The sequence below is a fragment of the Mauremys mutica genome, chromosome 2 (assembly GCF_020497125.1).
Source record: "Mauremys mutica isolate MM-2020 ecotype Southern chromosome 2, ASM2049712v1, whole genome shotgun sequence".
Classification (NCBI taxonomy): Eukaryota; Metazoa; Chordata; order Testudines; family Geoemydidae; genus Mauremys; species Mauremys mutica.
Genome location: NC_059073.1, coordinates 23,642,250 through 23,661,799, shown reverse-complemented (window position 1 = coordinate 23,661,799; position 19,550 = coordinate 23,642,250). Strand labels below are relative to the sequence as shown.

At 41.8% G+C, this 19,550-nt stretch overlaps 1 protein-coding gene across 3 annotated transcripts in view; it reads left to right on the top strand.

Moving 5' to 3' along the window:
- The window catches only part of NSMCE2 (NSE2 (MMS21) homolog, SMC5-SMC6 complex SUMO ligase), a 169,313-nt gene that overhangs the window by 96,103 nt on the left and 53,660 nt on the right, over positions 1 to 19,550 (top strand). The gene's annotated exons all lie outside the window — the stretch shown is intronic.

Below are 19,550 nucleotides of genomic sequence, written 5' to 3'. Positions count from 1 at the left end.
CTCTGGGCGGGGGTGAAAGTAATTTAAAAAACTTACCGGTATGCCGGAGTCCTGAGCAGGGAGCGTGGCATCAACCAGAAGAGGGGGGGCCTTTAAATACCTGGGCCCTTTAAATCAAGATTTAAAGGCCCAGGGGCTCAGGCTGTGGCTGGAAGCCCCGGGGCCTTTAAATCACCCCTGGAGCTACAAGCTGCAGAGGCAGCTGGGAGCCCTGGAGCTCAGGGGCGATTTAAAGGGCCCGGGGCTCCAGCCGCTGCTATGCAGCGGAGTCCGGGCCTTTTAAATTGCTGATGGAGCCTGGAACTCTGGCAGTGGGGCTCGTGCGGCGATTTAAAGGGCCAGAGGCTCTCGCCGCTGCAGTGAGCCTTGGCCCTTTAAATCGCCACCCGAGCCCGGCTGCCGGAGCTCTGGGGTAGTGGCGACAGGGCTATGGTGGTGATTTAAAGGGCCAGGGGCTCTGGCTGCTGCGGTAAGCCTCGGCCCTTTAAAGGGCCGCCCAAGCCCTGCTGACGGAGCCCCAAGGTAGCGGCAGCAGGGCTCCGTTGGTGATTTAAAGGGCCCGGGGCTCCGGCCACTGCGGGGAGCCCCGGGCCCTTTAAATCGCCAGCCTGGGGAAGCTGGTCTGGTCCGGCACGGCATACTGGCTCTTACCGGTATGCCGTACCGTACTGTACTGGCTTAGTATCAGAGGGGTAGCCGTGTTAGTCTGGATTTGTAAAAGCAGCAAAGAGTCCTGTGGCACCTTATAGACTAACAGACGTTTTGGAGCATGAGCTTTCGTGGGTGAATACCCACTTTGTCGGATGCCTGGCTTACTTTCACCTCAGCCTCTGGGAGTGGGGGCAGCTGCCCAGGCTTCTCGACTCCCTGAGTGGGGAGCAGGGAGCTGAACAGGCACAGCCTGCGTGGGAGCCAGGGGCACCTGGGCTCTAGCTGCCCAACTTTCAGCCAGTAGCTGATGTAGGTAACCCAGTGTCTACACAGACACTGTGTCACCCTAACTAAACTGACCATGATTTCTGTTGAAAGTATTTCCCCTTAGAAATCTCTCATAATGAATCGAAGACGGAGCTAGAAAAGGCCTTTAAAACTTAACAGTGACATCATAACCAGTGTCTTGATAAAAATGTGTTGTTATGCAGTAGATTTAGCATAAAAATACTATATTATAAATACTGGCCTCACATAACAGTGCTGGAGGGTCTCTGTAAACTTGCTTAACTTATCACAGAATCAGAGAAATATAGGGCGGGACCTCGAGACTTCATCCTCCAAACTGAGGCAGGATCAAGTTTACCTAGATGACCTCTGATAGGTGTTTGTCCAAGTTATTCTTAGCAATTTCCAATAATGATGCTTCCACTACCTGCCTTGCTAACGTATTCCAGGACTTAATTATCCTTAACTTTACAAATGGTGGTGCAGTGGATTCAACTGAAATCCATACAAAGCCTGTTTCCAAGGCCATGATTAGCTACAGCAATCTACAGTATTTCCCTATCTCTAAAATAAGAAACAATTGTGCTGTAGTGTGGAGTGGGCACTGCAAATGTTAACTAATCAATGGCAAAATGATGACCACTGAAGTTTTGGTAGTTACTCACATTGCATGCTCTTTAGCAATCTTTTCAAAGTTAATGTATATACTGTACCCCAGTCACACCTCCAGACTCATGCAGAATAACAGAAATGTGCTAATTCATATTAAGGACGAGATTGTGGCTTTTAAGACACAGCTATATTTAGGAGGCAGTGCAAAGCCTTGCAGCTTTGAGAGGATCCCCAGAAGGATTGGGCCTTCCTGAGAAATGGTCTCTCCATGCATATGGTACATTCAGTTGGAGCAGATTGCTTCCACACACAGTAAGGAGTGGGACAGGATCAGGGAGTCCTGCTCCCCAGGGGGAAGCAGATGTGAGCACACCAAATCACAGGATGAGCAGGGACTCTTGTGGTGTACGCCCCTTGTGCAGAGGCACAAAAAGCTGTGTGTTTACCAATCTATCCCTTGGCAGCCAAACACAAGCTACATTGTCTGGCACTAAATGTGAACCCAGTGACAAAGCTTTTCCATAAATACTTAAGGAATACATTGTTGAACATAAACCAGCACTCACAGGTACATGTATATTTTAACATTACAGAGGGAAACCTTTCCCAATCAAAACATTATAAAATTAGTCCCTTTGCTTACTTGACCAGTCTTGAATCCAGATGTGGATTTTTTTTAATAGTATCAACTTGTGAAGGAAAGACAAACACATAAGGCAAAGCAGGAAAGCCACATATACAGTGTTCAAAGAAGTAGTATAAATCAAACCAATGTTTTGCAATGTAAGAACCAATCAAGTCAGGGTTGTGGCACATTGGTGGACTTATGGTACCTTCTTGCTGATTAAAGACTTGAACCTGCAAGCCTTTAATCACACAAATAGTCCCTGTTCATTAGGGTTTGCTTGAAGTCAATGGTACTGCTTACATGAGCAAAGATTTAAAGCACTGAGTAGCATAATTGTTGGAATGAGTGTTGATCACTTTCCCTACTGTGAGACACTGAAAGTAAGGAGAGAACATGTCCAAATTGCTGGTTCCTGGGTGGTTGCCAGTTTCTTTTTTCTGTTCAGGAGCTAAGCCACCCTGTTACCTTACCAGGTTGCCTTCCTCCTTGTTTGCTGGTACACTCTAACCTGTGGAAGGCTTTTTATATTTTTTAGTCAGAGGCCTCTTTGTAAGGGAAGACTTGGCAGACAGATCCATCTGGGACAGATATTTCTCAGAGACCAGAGACTGGTCATAAAAATTAGAGATGGAAAAGACCTACCATATCGTGAAGTCCTTCCCTTTTGAGAGGAAGAGATTTGGAGCTTTCATATTACTTGATCACAAGAGTATTGAAAAAAATGTCCCATTAAGTACACATTTTAAGCTACTAGATAGAAACCTTGGGTCTTTTTGGCAAATGAACTGTGAGAATGCTGCTATTTTGAAAAATGTGTGCTCTCAAGTATAGGTAGCTGATTCTCTACCTGCTGTTACTGAGGAAGTTAAAAAGGAGTGAAAATAAGAGATTTCAAATGGAAGAGTTTTTTCAAGGGTGGAGATTTTCATCCTATAGTTTGGGCTTAGCTACACTTAAAATGCTGCTGCAGCACAGCAACACTGCTGTAGCGCTTCAGTGTAGACACTACCTACACTGATAGTAGGTATTCTCCCATCAGCGTAGTAATCCACCTCCCAAGAGGCAGTAGCTAGGTTAATGGAAGAATTCTTCTGTCGACCTAGCGCTATCTACACCTGGAGTTAGGTAGGTAAAACTATGTCTTTCGGGTGTGGATTTTTTGTACCCCTGAGAGATGTAGCTATACTACTGTAAATTCGTAATGTAGGCCAGGCCTTAGGCACTATAATGCCATGGAGAGGTACCTAAATACAAGGCCTGGCTTTTAAAGAATTGTCATTGATGACTGTTAGATGGACACTTATTTTTAGTACCTAAATAAAGATTTAGGAGCCTAAATCTTGGTTCCCATTGTTGAAAATCTTGGCTATAGTGTTGTAATATCACTCACAGAATAACAGGGTAAATCTGTAGCTCATTTCTCGGGATTCCAGGGATGTGCTCTTTCCTGTGCTTATATATACATTAGTTTGCTTCTGTTGCTTCTTGCTGATTTGAAGTCAAACTTCGGTGTGAGACATGAATATAATTAACATTATATCTGATATTCAAAACAGCATTACTGTACTTTCAGGTGGAAAATAAGCAGCAAAAATTGACAACTCTTAAGAAACAAAGAACCTGTAGATATTTTAAGCTTCTTTGCGATCATGAACAAAGGTCAAAAATAGAAAATGTGATCTATGTAGGATGTTCAAGGGTTATTACAAAATTGCTTAAAGAGAATATTTTAAAGGAAAATTAATGATATGTCATCAGTTCAAGCATAGTTCTTTAGTGTAGAAATGTACTACAGTATGTGAATCAGTTGATTTTTATCAGTGGCTAGCAGGTAAACAAGACATTTATTTCCCAATGACTTTTTCATATGATGGTGACAAACTCCATTGCACAACAATGGTCACATTCCAAAGTTGCAACCAGGTTCTGAAAGGCTCAATTTCACAATTGCTTAATATGCCATATTGCAGTACAGTGACCTTTTAGTGAAGAAGGGAGAAGATTGCTTTTTAAACTAAAATTGGATGTCACTAGTGTAATGCTGTAGTTTTAAATAACAAAATTCTTGTCTTTGGTTGGTGTGTCTGGGAACCTTTAGATGATTAAAACTTTTATTACAAGCATGTTAGGATACTTAAAAATATTAATATTGCTTCAGGAGTGTAAGCCATAATGTTAACATATTGTCAGCTTTTAAAAAAAACTCTGGCAACCTATTAATGAGACTAGAACTCACCTTGGGAACAGTGTTAACAATGTATGTTTAAAGGCTTTTATTTGTATCCATTTATTTTGTTTGTCTTTTTTAGCTAACTCCCTTCATGAAACATGAGAAATGTATCTTATGTAGAAATAGGTTTTCTATCTTTTATATATCTTAGTAGATACTGATCTACTGATGATATGTGTTTACAGTGGCAGTACAGGAAAGTAACTTTGGTAACATCTTGGATGTAGACATTTTAAAAATAAAAACAATATTCTTTCTTAATTTTAAATTTTAGATAGCATTTTTCTGGCACAATGTTAGAACAAATGTATACATTGCCCAGGTTATGTGTCGGGATTTCTAGTTTTCATTTCAAGCAGAAAGCAATTTTTCATGCCACATCAATAGTATTTTAAAAAAAAAATTAGTTTTTTAAGAAATAAATACAAATTGAAAAAGAAAATGTTAATATTCCTTTAAAGAGGCATCTAAATACTAGTTACTTCCTGTCCTTTATAAATCATGTCATAGTCACACTGCCTACTATACAGTAACTTATTTCCTGGTCTGGGATTTTAGTAATTTGGGAAGCACTGCATGAAGCATGCTGCTTACCTGCGTGTGTGCAAAAACAGCTAGATATTGTTCAGAACAGCCTGGTTGAAAAAATTAGTCTAAAGCTACCATACAGCAGTAGCAAACAATCCTGGGGAAAAAGATGGGGACCTGCAACTGAGAATATTCTGTCACTGACCCTGTAAAGATGAGTTCAAGGCACCAATAAAAGAAACGTCCCAATGGAATATCAGAAGGGAGATAGTTTTTTGGTCCCAGCAACCTAGGGCTTTAAAGATGTTCACTACTGCATCCATAACTGATCACTTATTACGTGGCTAGGACTAAGACTTATCCAATGCCTGCTGAAGCCAGCGGGAGTCTTTCCAATGAATTCAGCAGATATTAGATTGGGTCCATAGTGCTCACAGTGAGAGTTGTGTGAATAACTGGTTTTTCAGTATTCTGGCAATTCTGAAAAATTGACAAAAAAATTCTGTTCGGTCAAACTGAAACTGAATAGTTTCGGAATTTTGAATGAATTGAAAAAATTGGAAAAATTTTTTGTCGTTTTTAACTGTTTTTAATAAATGTGAAAGTAATGAAGGGCTAAAGCAGGGATAGGAAACCTTTGGCACACGTGCCAAAGGCAGCACGCGAGCTGATTTTCAGTGGCACTCACACTGCCCGGGTCCTGGCCACCGGTCTGGGGGGCTCTGCATTTTAATTTAATTTTAAATGAAGCTTCTTAAACATTTTGAAAACCTTATTTACTTTACATACAACAATAGTTTAGTTATATATTATAGACTTAGAGAAAGAGACCTTCTAAAAACGTTAAAATGCATTACTGGCACGCAAAACCTTAAATTAGAGTGAATAAATGAAGACTCAGCACAGCACTTCTGAAAGGTTGCCGACCCCTGGGCTAAAGTAACAAAATGGTGGTGGTGCTGCCACTACTTCTCTTATAGCCAGTAGCTGAGTGGTTAGGGCACTCCCCTACGATTTGGGAGACCCAGGTTTAAATCTCTATTCTGAAGCACAGATTTGAGCCTAGGTCTCCCTCATTTGAGGAGAGCACCCTAGCAACTGGGCTATAAGTTATTCTGTGGTAAGTCTTTCTCAATCTCTGCTGTAAAACTGGTTCACTTTGTATAAATAACTAAATATTCATTGAAGACTTTGGACAGGACTTGGTCAAAGTGTCCACAAAATGCCAAATTTACAAAGTTGTGCTCCCTTGTCTTCTACACTCATTTGAGACCTACCCCTTTTATCATTGCCATATCTAAAAACTTAATTGCCTGCAACAATGCCAGCTAAGCAGCATAATGGGATCAAATGGTCTGACAAAATCACGAACAATGAAGTCCTATGGCCGGCAGCCATGCTAAGCCTGGAAGCCATGCTGGTGCGGAGGCAAATGACCTGGGTCGGCCACCTCCTACGTATCGATAACAATCGACTGCCTAAGAGAGTTCTTCTGTACAGTGAATTTTAAAAAGGTAGTAGGAAGATTGGCTGTCCCAAACTCTGCTACAAGGATTGCATGAAGCGGCACATAGAGTCTGTGGGCAGGACTTAATGACCTGGGAAGTTACGGCACATGACAAGCGAGCTTGGCACTCTGCTACGAAGGAAGCAGAACGTGCAACAGAATATTGTTGCGCCACCTCGGCAGACAGTAGGAGGGAACATAGACACCAACGTGTCCTGGCACATTTCCTGAGCTCTACATGTGGAAACTGATTTCCAGTCGGAGTCCTACTTGAATCCAAGTGACAGTCATTATTATTACTATTATACAGTATTATTATTATAAAATCATAGTATTATAAAATCTTATATTATAATAATATAATAATATAATAATATATAATAATATAATAATTATAATCTCATATTATAAAATCTGCTCATAGTAACACATTCCATTTGGAAAGGGGGCTGCTGCATTCTGTACCAGCTGACGTCTCCATAGGCACCCAGAGCTGTATTGAGGTCCCTAGCTGAGAGTAAAGCTCAGTTTCAGAGGGAAATGGTGCTATGGGTCACCACTGCTATGGCCACAACAGAGGGAAGCATTCTGAGTCCTTCTATGGTACCTCAATAGACTGTCCTCAATATAAGTGATTATCCCAAAAGAGCATGAAAACGCCAAAGCAAGAAACACAATTGTTCAAGACATTCTGGATTTTTCAGCCTGTTCATACACTGAATAATTCCCCTGGAGGAAACCTGGTAAATGCTAAATACAATTTCTTAGCCTCCATCAGAGCAATGGCATAGGAACACAAAAAGTATCCACGTTGCAGCTGATGAGATTACTGCTTTCATGCCCCATCCTTTCCTGCATCGTCATTCTCAGACCATCTGTATGCCATATTGAGCTGTGTGGATGATGCATAGAGAAGGTGTGATTGTGATCCAGTCTGTTGACGGTTGTGGATATGAGTGTGGGAACGTTTCTCATTAAACATTAGAAGAATGGTCCAATGACTGAGTAATACAACTCTCACAGATGTCTGTCTGGGCCCAGAGAGTGGACCATCCAAACATGTGATGAAACATTTGATATTTACTTCACAATGTAATGGAATCAGGGGTGACCTAAATGGAAATGGAAAGAATATACAGGTATTTTAAATGTAAAATATTGTTGTAATTTTAGTTGATATTCTCTGTTTTGGCATGTTTTTTCTCTCCTTTTCACTATAACAAAAATATTCATGACATTTGGTTTGTCACAGGCAGTAAGATGAATTCTGGGTGTTTAGTACTGTTGAGAAAATAAAAACTGGGCATCAGTGTATTTAAGTGAACTCTTTGTTGCAATAACTACAAAAATCTCTGTTATAGCTAATGGAGCTTACATTTTGTTCTGGGAATTATGGTAAAAGACAGCAGTTTTGATTATACATACTTTTCCAGACAGTACCAGGAATGTAGTGTCTTAGATTTAAAGTAACGATACATATCTTTGGGGGGAAATCATTCAGGTTACACTGTTTTTAAAAAACGGGCACTTACCTAATAAAAAGGCAAACTGAATTACTGTAGTTCCTTCTGCTTTGTTAATAATAGAATCATAGACTATTAGGGTTGGAAGGGACCTCAGGAGGTCATCTAGTCCACCCCCTGCTCAAAGCAGGACCAATCCCCAACTAAATCATCCCAGCCAGGGCTTTGTCAAGCCTGACCTTAAAAACCTCTAAGGAAGGAGATTCCACCACCTCCCTAGGTAATCCATTCCAGTGCTTCACCACTCTCCTAGTGAAACAGTTTTTCCTAATATCCAACCTAAATCTCCCCCACTGTAACTTGAGACCATTACTCCTTGTTCTGTCAAGGAGTTCTCAGACATTTATATTTAAACCAGTGGTGCTTTGAGATCCTTGCACTAGTGATTAATATTATAAATTAAACATAGGACTAGAGTTCAAATTACAAAGAATTTAAATTCACATAGGGTAGAACAGGCCCCAGTGCAGGGATCTATTATAGAAACTAGGTGCCACATAAGGCATTTTAACACTGGGATTACGTGGCGCATAGTGTCACAGTTTCAGGGTAACTGCACCTGTATTCCCTCTCTGTGGTCATCCTAGGGCACCCACTTTAGGCTCCCAGCTCTTAGCTCTCACATCTCTTGGGCGATGACCTGTGTCTGTCTCCCTCTAGACCATGATTTTAAGGGTACACAGCTCCCTGGATTACATTGCAATATCCCCAGCAAGCCAGACTGCCTAAACAGGCCAGTGCCTGTGCTTCGTTTTCTCTTTGAGGGTTATAACCAGTGCATTGCCTGCAGTGATAAGTTACCACACAGCTCCTTCTAAGCAAGCACATTTATTCTTAAGCAGTACAGAGAAAACATATACAAACAATAAAAGTTGCTGCACACCTGCTAAAAAGTTTACCAGCTGTCACCCATCAGTCTTATGGAGTCCTAGTAGGTCAGTCCTTCCAATCCTTCCACAAAGATTTGGGCCCCCCTTGAACAGAAGGTCCCATCCATTTGCTGTATCAGAAAGCAAGCCCTGACTCAGTTTAAACTGAGGCTATTTATCCAAAAGTACTTTTTTTGTCTATTGATATCTGGAGACTCTAGTTTGAACCAGTACATGTGAGCCTCCCCAGGAGGTGATACCTCTTGCAGGGGGGGGGTTACAGCCTGGCTGATTTGCCGTAGAGTAGGCACTGGTGCAGCTGTGCCTCTGTAGCTCTTCAGTGAAGATGCTACTACACCAACAGAGAACTTCTCCCGTCAGCATAGTCAATCCACCTGTGCGAAAGGCTAGGTAGCTCTATCAATGGGTGAAGTGCTGTCTTACACTTGGGGCTAGGTCAGTATAACTGCATCACTCAAGGGGGTGGATGTTTCTCACCCCTGAGTGACATAGTTATAGCAATGTAAATGTATAGCGTAGACCTGGCCTTAATCACCACCCACCAGAGGACTATGATAGCTTTCCTCCATGGACTAGAACACAATTATACATAAACCGTTCATTTAAAACAATGGACTCTTAAAGATACTGTGTGGTTTGCAATACCTGGCACATTGCCCTCTTAGAGAAGTTATATACAGTAATACATAAACTTAATACATTACATTCTTTCAAGGATTTTGCAGAAAATTGCCATATCTGTCACATGTAGATCCTTGTGCAGGCCCTCTGCACTGAGGTAAATTTCACCCCTACAGAACAGTAGAATTATTTCAATGGCTATGTTCCACAAGCTGTTAGGCGTGTTTAGACATTGTTTTACCCAACTCTGCTCACAAGAACACATTCCATTTGGAAAGGGAACTGCTGCGTTCTGTACCAGCTGACGTCTCCAGAGGCACCCATAGCTGTAGTGAGGTGCCTAGCTGAGAGGAGAGCTCGGTTTCAGAGGGAAATGGTGCTATGGGTCACCACTGCTATGGCCACAACAGAGGGAAGCATTTAAAATCCTTCTGTGGTGCCAGCTAGACTGTCCTCAATATAAATTGTTATCCCAAAATAGCATGAAAACTTGGTACATTCTTTTTGGAGTGAACATCTTCCAACTCGGTGATTGAACATCTGAGGATAAAATCATATTTTCCTTCCGGGACAGTTATGACCATCAATAGTTGTTCAGTGTGTGTGGGCTTAGAATTAAGCTTTACTTCAGAAAGCTTTACTGGGAGCTTCCTTGCCCTGTTACTAGAAACATTGCAGTGTTGTGGGTAGAGGTTAGCGAGTAAATGCAAAATTTGCTGGTTCTTAGAATGCTTCATTGGAGGTTTGAATTTTTAAATTTAGAAAAAGTTATTTTAAACAGACATCAAAGAAAATGCATTCCTGGTACACACTCTGTAAAGGAATCTTAACCTTCAGGGTTAGATTGGATTACAGTGACACTGAATCTGCATTTTTTTTGCTCCTCACCCCCCTCCAAAAAAAAAAGAAGAAGAAAAAGAAAAGAAAAAAGAGTTTGGTAGAAAAACTTTGCCCAGCTCTACCTGGAAAATCAATTGCAGGGATCAGTCCTGCACAGAGAGGGAATAGAAAATGGCCTAGAACAACTTTAAGAGATCGCAGGGAGTGCACTAGTGTAGATGCTCATTGGTAGCCTATCTATGCCAACCTAGCACAGGTAATGGCTGTCAGGGCATGGCTCATGCACATTAAACTTAACGTGATCAAAAAGCTATTAAAAATAAACAGTGATGGGGAAAGGGATTTTATATAATACATACTCCCACTAGGAAAATAGTTTATGGTAGTAAATCAAGAACAAAATTAGAGAAAACTTACAAAAAAAAATTCTTCTGTTTTTAATTACCTTTTCCAAGTGTTTATTTAATGAGTCCTTTAGAACCCTTCTCCCTTGCCCTGCACACTATAGCCAATGTATAAAGACACACTTTCAAAACAGTCTGTGAGGTCCAGTGACCAGCTTTTTTAATTCACTTCCCATTACACAAACTAAGCTGGGAGCATTAAGTGGATCCCAGTGTAGGTATTATAACAGAAAGAGAACACTAATAATAATAAGGGGCCACAGCGCACTGCTGGAAGGTCAGCTGGGCTCACGTAAGGCAGCTGGAAATTGTTATACCCCCACAGCCCATCTATCGTCACCAGCCCAGCTGCAGAACTTGGCAGGAAGCTGGGCTCATGTAAAGTTGTACTATTATATATAGCTAGAGGGATGGACATATATACATATATGCACATTGTAACCTGTACAGTGTATTTTAAAAGTGTTAGATAGACTTGTATTAATCAAATTAAAACCTTATAAAGAACCACAAACAACATTTAAAAGGAAATTATACCATATCTGAGCTCCCATATTTCCCATGTTAAACGTCTCTAGATGGACTCTGAATAATAGGTATTCCAGTGAAACACATGCCTTCATGCCCTTAATCCAATCTAACACTAAAGGTTAAGATTCCTTTATACAGTGTCTACCATGAGTGCTTTTTCTGACACTACAGCTCCAGTGCATTTTCTTTGATATCTGTTTAAAATAGCTTTTTTCTAAATTTAAAAGTTCAAACTTCCAATGAAGCAATTTAAGAACCAGCAAATTTTGCATTTACTCACTAACCAATAGTCCGGAGGTCGGCAACCTCTGGCACGCGGCTCGCCAGGGTAAGCACCCTGGCAGGCCGGGCCAGTTTGTTTATCTGCCACGTCAGCAGGTTCGGATAAGCATGTCCCTCGCCCGCGCCGCTTTCCGCCGCCCCCATTGGCCTGGGACGACGAACCGCGGCCAGTGGGAGCCGCGGTCGGCTGAACCTGCCGACGCAGCAGATAAACAAACTGGCCCGCCCCGCCAGGGTGCTTATCCTGGCGAGCCATGTGCCAGAGGTTGCTGACCCCTGCAATAATCCATCTAGCCTAGTATCTGTCTCTGGCCGAGGCCACAACCAAATGCACCTGAGGAAGATACAAGAACTTCAGCATGGACAATTACAGAATAACCTGAATAACCTCCTCATAGGAGGAGTTTCTTCCTAGCGTCCTCATTTAGTGGGTGGCTTATGCTCTGAAGCATGAGGTTTTATTTTCCTATTCGCCAGTTCCTGTAAAAGGAATATGTTTGTTGTGTTAACATAATTCTACCATAAGTCTTTTAGTCCTCTTTAAGTCCTTCTTTGGCTCTTCTTTTCATCTTCCTTCCTTCCGACAATGTTGCCATTCTTGATAGCATGAAGGCACTTGTGGGAGAAATGAGCATTCTGCCATGGCACTTCTCAGACATAGGAAAAGCTCCAAAACGAAGTCCATAAAACTACCACCTTATTGTCCTCCAAGTCTCTCCTAAAACTCTGCCCTAATGCCTACAGAGCACTGCAATCTCATAATGCCTAGGCAGGTACTGAGTTGTGCTTACTGCTCCTGATTGGCTAAGAATTATATACATCCTATTATTTATGTTACTCTGTCTTTGCCAACACCCCCAAAACCAACCCACCCCAGTTTGACCCATCTACCACAGACAAAAAGCGGATATCCACAAATTTGCAGGGCTCTACTCATTTTCTGTGCTTGTAAAACACCTATCACAGTGGAGCCCCAGTCTGGTTTGCTTCTAGGTTCTACTGAAATATAACTATAATTGTAATAATACTTTTGTAGACATTTAACAAATATTTTAAATATAAAAAGCTTTATTCTTCTCCAAAATAAATCACATGCAAATATTTTGTGGTCTTAGCTATGGGCAAAAGCTTATATCACATACATCTAACTGAGTTACTTTGGCAGTCTCCTTGTGACAAGAGCCAGTATTTTATTAATGTAATTTAATCAATGAACTGTGTTTAAACCACTGAATTTTATTCAGTCTAAACAAATGAAGACTTTCTCATGACAAATGCTTAATCCTGCAAGATTGCATAACTGGAGGATTTAGGGATTAGTTAGCTTTGAAAATAGGTCAGGGAAAACATCTATATTTGGTTAAAAGCTAATCAGGTGAGGAAATAAGTAAAGTAGTATAAAAGCTTTTCAGAAAGGCTTTTGCAAATGAGTTTTATGTAATGGTATGAAGAATATTTTCTATTGATATAACAGACACAGGGTATAAATTGAGAGCAACTGCACAGAAGTCACACTTGTAAAAATGGTGCAAGTGAGAGGAGAATCAAGAGCACTGTGTGTGTGCATATGCACATGTACACATATGTATTTGTTTCATACCTAGCCAGTGTGATGGGCACTTACATAAACTTAATGATTTTATGAAAACTTCAGAATAACAATTAGGACCAGTGTCCTAAAGCTAAGACTCTCCCACGCCAACTAAAACTAAACTCAAGTTTCCAATCTCCTACCCATCCCTTCTCCTTACCCCTAAAACAGCCTGTCTGTCTGTTGTCCAAGGCTATCTGTCTAGATGCTTATAATGACATACGTTGCACACAAAATCTCAGTGCCTGAGTTCACAAATTTGTGCTCTGGTACACTACTGGGGGAAGCAAATTCCATAAATGCCCTCCATTTAGTCTGTCCCAATTAAATCAGGGTCTGTTCAGCTTATCAGCTATTCTCCACTACTACGGTATCACAGAAAAAGAGAGTCTATCTCTGTGAGTAACTCATTTAAGGCTTCATAAAGTTATACCTTAAACTGCACCTGGAAAAAAAAAACCCCACAACAATAACACTCAGTGCAGATCACAGATCAAAATGTGTTTCCAGCAGCAAGCAGCCCTTAATAAATGGGCATCCGCATTCAGCACTAGTTGAAATTTCTGGGAGATCCACTGAGCATGTTGCAGTCTATCCTCAAGGGAGCTAGGGATGGATTTCAGTGGCTAGGTCCACATCTGATAAAAAAGGGCACAACCTTGTGGTTGAGAGCAGATGATAACAAGTGCTCTTGACCAGTGCAGTTATCCTGGTATCTGAGCCTAGATTAGGAATCCAACAGGATGCACGACTGACTGAGAACATGAGTAAAGTTAGGCAGCTCTCTCAGCCTGTGTGCCAATGTTATGTATTTATTTTTCTTTCCTTTTTTTTTTTTTATTGACAGCTTAGAGATTGCAGAGGTAGGTGACATTTGCCCAGAAAATCCTCTTTTTTCCATAATATGCAGTATGGGGAGTGTGTGTCTATGAAGATGATGATAGTGTGAATATGCTCAATCTTATTTATAGATTTGTATTAAAAACTAAATGGTGTTTCTATTTATGTAGATCCAAATCCGGCATACTGAGGCAAAACAGTTATTTGTTCTGAATGAGGACAGCAGATTTTGTCCTAAAATAGTTTTGGAAAATTGTAAAAGTTCCTGGATCCAGGGTTGCCTGAGTGCAACTAACCAGTTAATCTCTCAACTTTAACATTTACCCTTGGGATGCAGCTGGAGTTTTATCTTCTTTCTGAAGAAGAGTTTTCAATAGGTGATAATTTATACTGTAGACATATCACTTCCAGACAGCTATTCTAATATGGGAACGTGCTAACAACTTGCCTGACCTGTGCATTTTGGACTTACCTAACTTGATAATGAAACTGTGCATTGGCTTGGGAAAATGAGAATGAGAGATACCACACCAATTAATCATTAACTTTGGTCCAGAAATCAACACCCAAGCCTGATGATAATGATACAGAACTGAAGGTTTTGTTCTGTAGCCTCTATTGTGTAGAGCAGACTTCCTCATCACTCTTCATTTGTTTTCCAATCTCATCTTAAAAGTTGCAAAGAGTACTGTGGCACCTTATAGACTAACAGACGTATTGGAGCATGAGCTTTCGTGGGTGAATACATGACATGGGTGACATGCATCCGACGAAGTGGGTATTCACCCACGAAAGCTCATGCTCCAATACGTCTGTTAGTCTGTAACGTGCCACAGGACTCTTTGCAGCTTTTACAGATCCAGACTAACACAGCTACCCCTCTGATATCTTAAAAGTTGTTATTTCTCTAGCCTATGATGTTTCAGTTCTCTCCCTCTCTTATTAGGCATATGATTGAATGCTTTAGTTTAATAAATACCATCTGTTGTCATGTCTTATTTAACTATAGAGAATATTGAAAATACGGTCAGATTCTTCACTGTAGTGAATAAGCACTGGTAACAGCTGAGAAGGGGAGTGCCAGGGTAGGAAAAGCAAGTTATTTGTAAATCTCCAATCCTGGGCTCAATTCTGCACAGCCCAGATCCTCTGAGTCTTAAACTATACCAGTTGCTGACTATCCCCAGGTCCCATTCCAGCAACAACGAATCATTGGAGTGCAGTGATGATCCTAACCCTCCCTGCTCCCACCCCTCCTTCTCATGCTGGGGTCTGGGAAGGGAATTTCCCCATACCCAGTGAGATCTTCAGCTGGATAGATCTGCTGTACAAAAGATGCACTGCTAAAAGGAGTGGCATGGTATTACCTCATGTTAGCTAAGTTAACAATAAAAAAAAGAGCACCAGAGAGTCTTCCTGAATTGAACCCCTTGAAAAAACCTACATAATTGTTTGTTTATTTAACTCAGCTTAAGGTACAGTGTTGATCGTTAAACGTTCTTGGGTTCATAAAGTCCCCAATCTTGCTCACAATGCAGTTGATAGGTAATCTCCTACTGAGCATATCCAGACCCATGGGGCAGTTTGTAGGACATTCTGCTGAGCCCTGTGAAAGCTGATAGGATTTATGTGAAATTACAGGATATTGCTGGAGCACGGAAAGGTTAGGAAAATGAAAATTTGGTACATTCTCCACACAGCTAGCATCCAACTGATCTGTCATGGCGGCAAAGTACCGTTCCCGGTTTTTAGGTTTTGCTTGTAATAAAGCCAAACCAAATATTGAAGTTTGAGGAACTCCAATGGGGAGTTGTAGTGTTCTGTGCTCCGATCTCCATTCCTGTATCTTCATTTCCAGGAGTTGTAAACCACAGTGCTCTCTAAGAACATTTCACCAGATTAAGTCTCTGAAGGCCAAGAAGAGTCTGTTATAGTTATCCACCGAGCCACCACTAGCTTCATGCAGTTGCGTGGTAGGTTGGTTCATTACCAGAATGAGAATGGCTTAGAAGAAAAAACTCAAATCTTAGAGATTGTATTGAGAGAGAGTTCATGGGTCAGCACAGTCTCAAATTGCCCATGCTACGTGAGTGATCCTAAGCCCTTCCAAATTTAGATTCATCCAAAGACTAGAACCAACCTGTAAAACCCCTTATCTACATTCACTCTATCTAACTGTATAAATAAAAGTTATGTGCACCGTATAGCATCAGGGAGATTGTGACATTTGGAACCTGCCCTTCAAAACAATTCTTGCAAAAGCTGCTTGTTGACACTATGACCTAGATATGTATCGGACTCCACTTTCAAGGAGTACTAAACCTACCAGCTTCGATGAGTAGAGAATGCTCTATTTTATATTATATGATAATATTTCATCTTCTTAATATTGATCTTTATTTTTAATTTAACAGTTCAGAACCCAGATTTTTGTTTGTTTGTTTTCAATTGCTTAGTAGCGCACTGTATTCTTGATGTGCTGCACAACATATCTGTAGTACAAATAGGGGCGGGGAGTGGGGGACAAGAAAAACTGTTTATTTTAAAAAAAGGTTTTATTCTGAGGAGAAACAAAGCAACGCAAATATGTCTGTCTCAGTTTACTGATACATATTGGAAAGAACCATGATAACTTTAACTACTTGAGTTACTATCCTACAGCAAAGAAGCTGTAAGCACAGCTGTTACGCAAAGCAGATACTAGCTTTTTATTGTCCTTTGTCAAATCTGGGAACATAATCAGAATGACAGGTCAGTCATAACTAAATGCCATCCAAAACATATAGTCATGTTACAGTAAATTTTTTATATTTGTTGCGTCACAAAGATTTATTGAAGAGATAAAAATGGTTATGGAAAACACTGTGCAGTAACTATGGCAACAGTTATTTGATCTCACAATAATTAGCTAAGCATTTGGTTGCACAATACTTTCACAATACCTCCATGGTTAGTTCATTAAACAAAATTAGCTTTTGTTTGAAATTTCATCATTCGTTGTTCTTAGCTTGGTTTTAAGTTCAAAAGGATTGGAAAATGTTTTTTCAAAGTGCTGCTATACATGGAATGTAACATACATTATTAATGAATTTGTTAAATGTATTAGTCAGTAATGCTGAATACATTGAGTAGTTTTGAAAAATGTATTTGTTTTAACTCTAAATTACTTCTCAGTGTGTATATATGCCTGTACAGAAAATACTGTATGAGGGTGTACGTGTATAACAGGGGTGGGCAAACTTCTTGGCCTGAGGGCCACACTGGGGTTGCAAAACTGTATGGAGGACCGGGTAGGAAAGGCTGTGCCTCCCCAAACAGCCTGGCCCCCACCCCCTATCTGCCCCCTCCCACTTTCCACCCTCTGACTGCCCCCCTCAGAATCCCCGACCCATCCAACCCCCCCTGCTCCTTGTCCCCTAACTGCCCTGACCCCATCCACACCCCCTGACAGGCCCCCTGGGATCCCACACCTATCCAACCCCTCCCGTTCCCCATTCCCTGACCGCCTCCCTCCCCGAACCTCCACCCTATCCAACTACCCCCTGCTCCCTGTCCCCTGACTGCCCCCCCGGGACCCCTGCCCCTTATATAGCCCCCCTGGCCCCGGCCCACTTACCACGCTGAGCAGAGCATGCAGAGAAGCATGTCTGGCTGCCGCGCTGTCTGAAGCCAGACACGCTGCCGCTCTGCTCAGCAGGAACGTGCAGCTCCACGGCCCAGAGTGCTGCCTGCGTGGCGGCGTGGTTCTGTGGGGAAGGGGAGACAGTGGGAGAGGGGCCGGGAGCGAGCCTCCCCGGCCAGGAGCTCAGGGGCCAGGCAGGACTGTCCCGCGGGCCGGATGTGGCCACGGGCTGTAGTTTGCCCACGTCTGATGTATAATACATATGCACACACCAAAACTAAATTAAAAGGACATTATTAAGGTTGCAAAGTCAAGCCCTCATAACTTAGGAAATGCCATTATTACGGTTGCTTTGCAAACTCATTTTGTCAACTTGTGTGTATGCATTATGGTACAATCTTTATTTACATGATCACATACTATTTTTTCCACAAAACTCCTGCCTCATTCAGTGCATAGAATAGATAGTGCTCATTTAATAAGAAGCTATTTAATATTTTGCTTTATCTTCATTGTTCAGTGTGTGGCCCCAGGCCTCATTTACTGCACACCATTCAAACCTTTTTCTTAAGAGAGTATTATTAATTTCCTCATGGCCTTTTTTATGGTACTTATCACGATAGTATCCAAGTGATTCATAAACATGAATTAATTTGTTTTTATAACATCCCTGTGAGATGAGTAGATTTTATCCCCATTTTATAGATGGCAATCAGAGGCACAGATAAGGTCAGATGTATCCATGAATTTTAGGTGCTGGATTTGAGACATGTAGGACCTGATTATGTAGAGTCCTTAGCATTATATAGCACTTTCTGTGTTCAAAGCACAACTCCCATTAACCTCAGTTGCACCTATGAGTGCTCAACACTTCTGCAAATCAAACCCCAGGGTCAGGTCAAGCACCCAGAAAATGAACACACCATTAGTGATCACCTGTGAAAAGTGTGGTTTAAGTTTTGTTCATTTGTCTAGCATCACTTAGGAATTCTGTGGCAGAGGCAGGGGTAGAATCCAGTTCCCCTGTTAGCTTTAACCATGAGAGCATCCTTTCTCATTTTGCAATCCCCTGTCCTATTTACTGCCTACCTTTCAAATGCATGGATCCTACAGGCAACAGTCTCATTTACTACACAGCCCTGATTCATCCTCAGAGCCCGTTCGTCCTGTGTGTATGTGTGCGTAATTTCCTATGTTTTTAAAAAAGCAAACTGAAGACACAGAGCTTCCATCATGAGGCATCCTACTGACACCTACATGGTTCATCATCAGGATTGGAACCTTGAGATCCACTGCACAAACCTCTGCCACTTGAGCTGATAGCAGTAGTAGGTTGTCATCCTCCATGTGGACTGGCACTAAAGGGGGAATGGAGTGGGTTTCACAGATATTTGCCAACAGCAGAGGAATGACAAGACTTGGGAATCTTGGCTTTCATTCAGGTTCTGGAGGGATGTCTTCTAGTGAACACAGACTCTTCTGCCAGTTTCCCTTCAAGCATGATCTTGTTTTCCCCTTCTCCTCCATCCAACCTGTCCTTGTCCCAATCCTGTCCCTTCCCCATGCCTGACTCCTCATGCCAGTCCCATTCTCCTCACCTAACCAATCCCAGTCTCCACACCTCAGGCTTCTCATCCCATTTCCAGTCTTCTTGCCCAACATGTTCTAGTCTCACCCCTCCAGACTCCCTGCCTCAGTCTCTTACTGACTCCCAGTCACCATTCCCAGCCCCCTACCCTATCCCCCAGCTCTTTCCTGAGCCATTCCCAGACCCACCCTCAGTTCTTTGTCCCAATCTCTTTGCCCAGCCAGTCTCAGTTCTCCCCCAGCATTTGGGCTCTCCTCATCACATCTCTCTTCCCTCGCCTCCTTCCCCGCCACCCAATGGGGTCTCAGTCTCCTTACCCCGCCAGTCCCAGTCTCCCCAAACTGCTGGCTTCCATTACCCCCCTCTCCTATTTC